Here is a 7,500-nt window from a genome sequence, read left to right as displayed (position 1 = left end):
GCCGGCAACAGAGCATGGAAAGTCCGCCAGATTTACCCTTAAATGCTCATAAATGACTTCCAGGCACTCTTCGGAAGGTCTTTTATTTCAAAAGAAGGTCCTTCCTTGAGGGAGCACTTCTTCGGCCACTTTGCAAGTGCAACCGCTGCCAGCAAAAGTTCTGAAAATCGAGTTCCCGAAAATCTCCGGGTACCCCGCCAACCCCCAGCCACCCGAATCGCAAGTGTCAATTCGGCGGGTTGCCTGCCGGTAGTCCTTCCGAAAATGAGGCGCCAAATCGCCGCAACGGCCATTTTTCATTTCGGCATCGGGACTTCCGACGGCAACTGATTAACTAGCCCGGGGACTAGAGCGGCAGCAAATGCAACGTGCCCTCTTGGCGGGAGCAACTTGACCGCCCCCGTGGGGAAAGGTCAACTCGGGGCCCGGGAAAGTCGCCGAGTCCGACCCCATACACTTCCATGAGTTGGGGGTTTTGGCCTTCCCGGCCCAAGGCTCGCCTTATTTCGGCCTGCACTTTCGGAAAAGGGTGCATTCCTTTTGGTTAATGATTTCACCAGCCCGGGTCTTAGCCTCTGCCCCGACGGCTAAGTCTTTTGGTTAATGATTTCCTGCGGCTGGGACTACCCTTTCCCCCGCCCTGCAGGCACCCGGGTCGGGAGGCCGTCGGGGGCACTTTCCGGGGCAAATCCGGACCCTTACGCAAGGGAGAGTGCGCCCCCCCCGCCTCGGCCGGGGGTCAGGCTGCCGCCTATTAAGCCCGACAGAAAACCCGAAAAATGGACGAAAATGGGAAAAAATCCCCATCCGAAAAAGGCTTAAAAGTCGGTTGGGCGGCAGCTAGGGTCGGTCTCTGCAGACCTGGAGGCTCGGGTGGACTCTTGGAATAAACGTCCAAGTCCCGACTTGCCACCTCCTACTACTGTGCAGATACCCCGCCAACCCCCAGCCACCCGAATGACAAGCGTCCGATCAGCGGGACGAATTTGACAACTCTGGCCGGACCTCTGGAACTCCATCCCGGGTAACCGGGGCAAATTTTTCCGCTTGATCGACTTCCACTGGTTAACCATTTGCCCTTTCGGACTTAGTCTCTGGACATTATTCGACGGATTTTCTGGTTAACCATTTGCCCTTTCGGACTTAGTCTCTGGACATTGTTTTCGACATTTTGGTTAATGATTTCACACTTTTAACTTAATTTTGTGCTTTTTGGTTAATGATTTCATACTTTTTACTTACTTTTGCGATTTTTGGTTAATGATGACTCTGCTTACTGGTTAACCATTTGCCCTTTCGGACTTAGTCTCTGGACATTGTTTTCGACATTTTGGTTAATGATTTCACACTTTTTACTTACTTTTGCGATTTTTGGTTACTGATTTCATACTTTTTACTTACTTTTGCGATTTTTGGTTAATGATTCCTCTGCTTACTGGTTAACCATTTGCCCTTTCGGACTTAGTCTCTGGACATTATTTTCGAGTTTTTGGTTAATGATTTCACACTTTTAACATATTTTTGCGCTTTTTGGTTAATGATTACTCTGCTTACTGGTTAACCATTTGCCCTTTCGGACTTAGTCTCTGCACATTATTTTCGAGTTTTTGGTTAATGATTTCACACTTTTTACTTACTTTTGCGATTTTTGGTTAATGATTTCACACTTTTTACTTACTTTTGCGCTTTTTGGTTAATGATTACTCTGCTTACTGGTTAATTATTTGCCCTTTCGGACTTAGTCTCTGGACATTATTTTCGAGTTTTTGGTTAATGATTTCACACTTTTAACATATTTTTGCGCTTTTTGGTTAATGATTACTCTGCTTACTGGTTAATTATTTGCCCTTTCGGACTTAGTCTCTGCACATTATTTTCGAGTTTTTGGTTAATGATTTCACACTTTTAACATATTTTTGCGCTTTTTGGTTAATGATTACTCTGCTTACTGGTTAACCATTTGCCCTTTCGGACTTAGTCTCAGGACATTGTTTTCGACATTTTGGTTAATGATTTCACACTTTTAACTTAATTTTGTGCTTTTTGGTTAATGATTTCATACTTTTTACTTACTTTTGCCCTTTTTGGTTAATGATTACTCTGCTTACTGGTTAACCATTTGCCCTTTCGGACTTAGTCTCTGGAGATTATTTTCGAGTTTTTGGTTAATGATTTCACACTTTTTACTTACTTTTGCGATTTTTGGTTAATGATTTCACACTTTTAACATATTTTTGCGCTTTTTGGTTAATGATTACTCTGCTTACTGGTTAACCATTTGCCCTTTCGGACTTAGTCTCTGGAGATTATTTTCGGGTTTTTGGTTAATGATTTCACACTTTTTACTTACTTTTGCGATTTTTGGTTAATGATTACTCTGCTTACTGGTTAACCATTTGCCCTTTCGGACTTAGTCTCTGGACATTATTTTTGGGTTTTTGGTTAATGATTTCACACTTTTTACTTACTTTTGCGATTTTTGGTTAATGATTTCATACTTTTTACTTACTTTTGCGCATTTTGGTTAATGATTACTCTGCTTACTGGTTAACCATTTGCCCTTTTGGACTTAGTCTCTGCACATTTTTTTCGACTTTTTGGTTAATGATTTCACACTTTTAACATATTTTTGCGCTTTTTGGTTAATGATTACTCTGCTTACTGGTTAACCATTTGCCCTTTTGGACTTAGTCTCTGCACATTATTTTCGAGTTTTTGGTTAATGATTTCACACTTTTAACATATTTTTGCGCTTTTTGGTTAATGATTACTCTGCTTACTGGTTAACCATTTGCCCTTTCGGACTTAGTCTCTGGACATTATTTTCGAGTTTTTGGTTAATGATTTCACACTTTTTACTTACTTTTGCGATTTTTGGTTAATGATTACTCTGCTTACTGGTTAACCATTTGCCCTTTCGGACTTAGTCTCTGGAGATTATTTTCGAGTTTTTGGTTAATGATTTCACACTTTTTACTTACTTTTGCGATTTTTGGTTAATGATTACTCTGCTTACTGGTTAACCATTTGCCCTTTCGGACTTGGTCTCTGGACATTATTTTCGAGTTTTTGGTTAATGATTTCACACTTTTTACTTACTTTTGCGATTTTTGGTTAATGATTACTCTGCTTACTGGTTAACCATTTGCCCTTTCGGTCTTAGTCTCTGGACATTATTTTCGACTTTTTGGTTAATGATTTCACACTTTTAACTTAATTTTGTGCTTTTTGGTTAATGATGACTCTGCTTACTGGTTAACCATTTGCCCTTTCGGACTTAGTCTCTGGAGATTATTTTCGAGTTTTTGGTTAATGATTTCACACTTTTTACTTACTTTTGCGATTTTTGGTTAATGATTTCACACTTTTTACTTACTTTTGCCCTTTTTGGTTAATGATTACTCTGCTTACTGGTTAACCATTTGCCCTTTCGGACTTAGTCTCTGGAGATTATTTTCGAGTTTTTGGTTAATGATTTCACACTTTTTACTTACTTTTGCGATTTTTGGTTAATGATTACTCTGCTTACTGGTTAACCATTTGCCCTTTTGGACTTAGTCTCTGGACATTATTTTCGGGTTTTTGGTTAATGATTTCACACTTTTTACTTACTTTTGCGATTTTTGGTTAATGATTTCACACTTTTTACTTACTTTTGCGATTTTTGGTTAATGATTACTCTGCTTACTGGTTAACCATTTGCCCTTTCGGACTTAGTCTCTGGAGATTATTTTCGAGTTTTTGGTTAATGATTTCACACTTTTTACTTACTTTTGCGATTTTTGGTTAATGATTACTCTGCTTACTGGTTAACCATTTGCCCTTTTGGACTTAGTCTCTGCACATTATTTTCGAGTTTTTGGTTAATGATTTCACACTTTTTACTTACTTTTGCGATTTTTGGTTAATGATTTCACACTTTTTACTTACTTTTGCGATTTTTGGTTAATGATGACTCTGCTTACTGGTTAACCATTTGCCCTTTCGGACTTAGTCTCTGGACATTGTTTTCGACATTTTGGTTAATGATTTCACACTTTTAACATATTTTTGCGCTTTTTGGTTAATGATTACTCTGCTTACTGGTTAATTATTTGCCCTTTCGGACTTAGTCTCTGCACATTATTTTCGAGTTTTTGGTTAATGATTTCACACTTTTAACATATTTTTGCGCTTTTTGGTTACTGATTTCATACTTTTTACTTACTTTTGCGCCTTTTGGTTAATGATTACTCTGCTTACTGGTTAACCATTTGCCCTTTCGGACTTAGTCTCTGGAGATTATTTTCGAGTTTTTGGTTAATGATTTCATACTTTTTACTTACTTTTGCGCCTTTTGGTTAATGATTACTCTGCTTACTGGTTAACCATTTGCCCTTTCGGACTTAGTCTCTGGAGATTATTTTCGAGTTTTTGGTTAATGATTTCACACTTTTTACTTACTTTTGCGATTTTTGGTTAATGATTTCACACTTTTTACTTACTTTTGCGATTTTTGGTTAATGATTACTCTGCTTACTGGTTAACCATTTGCCCTTTCGGACTTAGTCTCTGCACATTTTTTTCGACTTTTTGGTTAATGATTTCACACTTTTAACATATTTTTGCGCTTTTTGGTTAATGATTACTCTGCTTACTGGTTAACCATTTGCCCTTTTGGACTTAGTCTCTGCACATTATTTTCGAGTTTTTGGTTAATGATTTCACACTTTTTACTTACTTTTGCGATTTTTGGTTAATGATTTCATACTTTTTACTTACTTTTGCGCCTTTTGGTTAATGATTACTCTGCTTACTGGTTAACCATTTGCCCTTTCGGACTTGGTCTCTGGACATTATTTTCGACTTTTTGGTTAATGATTTCACACTTTTAACTTAATTTTGTGCTTTTTGGTTAATGATTTCATACTTTTTACTTACTTTTGCCCTTTTTGGTTAATGATTACTCTGCTTACTGGTTAACCATTTGCCCTTTCGGACTTAGTCTCTGCACATTATTTTCGAGTTTTTGGTTAATGATTTCACACTTTTAACATATTTTTGCGATTTTTGGTTAATGATTACTCTGCTTACTGGTTAACCATTTGCCCTTTCGGACTTAGTCTCTGGAGATTATTTTCGACTTTTTGGTTAATGATTTCACACTTTTAACATATTTTTGCGCTTTTTGGTTACTGATTTCATACTTTTTACTTACTTTTGCGCCTTTTGGTTAATGATTACTCTGCTTACTGGTTAACCATTTGCCCTTTCGGACTTAGTCTCTGGAGATTATTTTCGAGTTTTTGGTTAATGATTTCACACTTTTTACTTACTTTTGCGATTTTTGGTTAATGATTACTCTGCTTACTGGTTAACCATTTGCCCTTTTGGACTTAGTCTCTGGAGATTATTTTCGACTTTTTGGTTAATGATTTCACACTTTTTACTTACTTTTGCGATTTTTGGTTAATGATTTCACACTTTTTACTTACTTTTGCGATTTTTGGTTAATGATTACTCTGCTTACTGGTTAACCATTTGCCCTTTCGGACTTAGTCTCTGGAGATTATTTTCGAGTTTTTGGTTAATGATTTCACACTTTTTACTTACTTTTGCGATTTTTGGTTAATGATTTCACACTTTTTACTTACTTTTGCGATTTTTGGTTAATGATTACTCTGCTTACTGGTTAACCATTTGCCCTTTCGGACTTGGTCTCTGGACATTATTTTCGAGTTTTTGGTTAATGATTTCACACTTTTTACTTACTTTTGCGATTTTTGGTTAATGATTACTCTGCTTACTGGTTAACCATTTGCCCTTTCGGACTTAGTCTCTGGAGATTATTTTCGAGTTTTTGGTTAATGATTTCACACTTTTTACTTACTTTTGCGATTTTTGGTTAATGATTACTCTGCTTACTGGTTAACCATTTGCCCTTTCGGACTTAGTCTCTGCACATTATTTTCGAGTTTTTGGTTAATGATTTCACACTTTTAACATATTTTTGCGCTTTTTGGTTAATGATTACTCTGCTTACTGGTTAACCATTTGCCCTTTTGGACTTAGTCTCTGGACATTATTTTCGAGTTTTTGGTTAATGATTTCACACTTTTTACTTACTTTTGCGATTTTTGGTTAATGATTTCACACTTTTTACTTACTTTTGCGATTTTTGGTTAATGATTACTCTGCTTACTGGTTAACCATTTGCCCTTTCGGACTTAGTCTCTGGAGATTATTTTCGAGTTTTTGGTTAATGATTTCACACTTTTTACTTACTTTTGCGATTTTTGGTTAATGATTTCACACTTTTTACTTACTTTTGCGATTTTTGGTTAATGATGACTCTGCTTACTGGTTAACCATTTGCCCTTTCGGACTTAGTCTCTGCACATTATTTTCGAGTTTTTGGTTAATGATTTCACACTTTTTACTTACTTTTGCGATTTTTGGTTAATGATTTCATACTTTTTACTTACTTTTGCGATTTTTGGTTAATGATTACTCTGCTTACTGGTTAACCATTTGCCCTTTCGGACTTGGTCTCTGGACATTATTTTCGAGTTTTTGGTTAATGATTTCACACTTTTAACATAATTTTGCGCTTTTTGGTTAATGATTACTCTGCTTGCTTGTTACTGATTTCCCCTTTCGGACTTGATCTCTGGCCGTTCTTTTCGACCTTTTTGGATAAGGTTTCCACACTCTGAAATTATTTTGGGCTCACTGATTAGGCGAGATCAAGGGGGCATGCCTGGGCACTTTGGGCTCAGTTTGGGAAGGCGGCGTCCGTGTGCTCCTCCGCCCTTCCCGCACTTGCGGCTAGGTTTGCCAAACTGCGCTGACCCGCAGCCCTGCCTTTTTGCCCACGGCACGGAACGACTCAAGTCTGGCTCCGTTCCAGGCCGTTGCCTCCGGCTGCCCGCCGTCCGGCCGGCCTGGGACGTACCCCGGCTGACGGCGCCGGAGGCCCTCTAGCAGCCACCGGTGCCGCGGGCCAATGGGTCCGGGCGTTCCGGAGCTATCGGTGGGGAAGTGCTCTCCCCTTTTCCTGACGCCGTTCGCCCGAGCAGAGGTGCAGCCTGACGGGACTGCTGTCGCCTTCCGCGGCGCACCGGCCCCTTTCACCTGCCGTCGACCGCGCGGAGCTCGGACCTCCCTCCCCGAAGTTATGGCCCCGGCGCCGGAGGGTGCCCGGGGCCGGGCATTCAGCGGGGTGAGTCTTCACCTTCCCGGTCAGCCTGCGGGGTCGGTGCGCCGGCACTCGACGCCGGAGGGTCCCCTCTTTCCGTAGAGCCCCGCCCGGTGCCGATCGGCCGGCGGATTGCGGAGCGAACCGCGCCTGACCGACGGGCCTCGGAAACCCGTTGCAGTCGACGGGGGGGAACCGGACAGCGGGACGAGGTGCCGATTCCACCCGCAGATTCGATCCCGAAATCCCGCGGGATTCGGCGGTCCGACCCGACAGATTCAAACGTCGCCCGGGCGGCCCCCAGCGGTCGGGCCGGCCTGGTT

Source organism: Heterodontus francisci, unplaced genomic scaffold (genome assembly GCF_036365525.1).
Source record: "Heterodontus francisci isolate sHetFra1 unplaced genomic scaffold, sHetFra1.hap1 HAP1_SCAFFOLD_834, whole genome shotgun sequence".
NCBI classification, from domain to species: Eukaryota; Metazoa; Chordata; class Chondrichthyes; order Heterodontiformes; family Heterodontidae; genus Heterodontus; species Heterodontus francisci.
The sequence above is the reverse complement of the archived record's forward strand: the minus strand, read 5'-3'. Positions refer to the sequence as shown.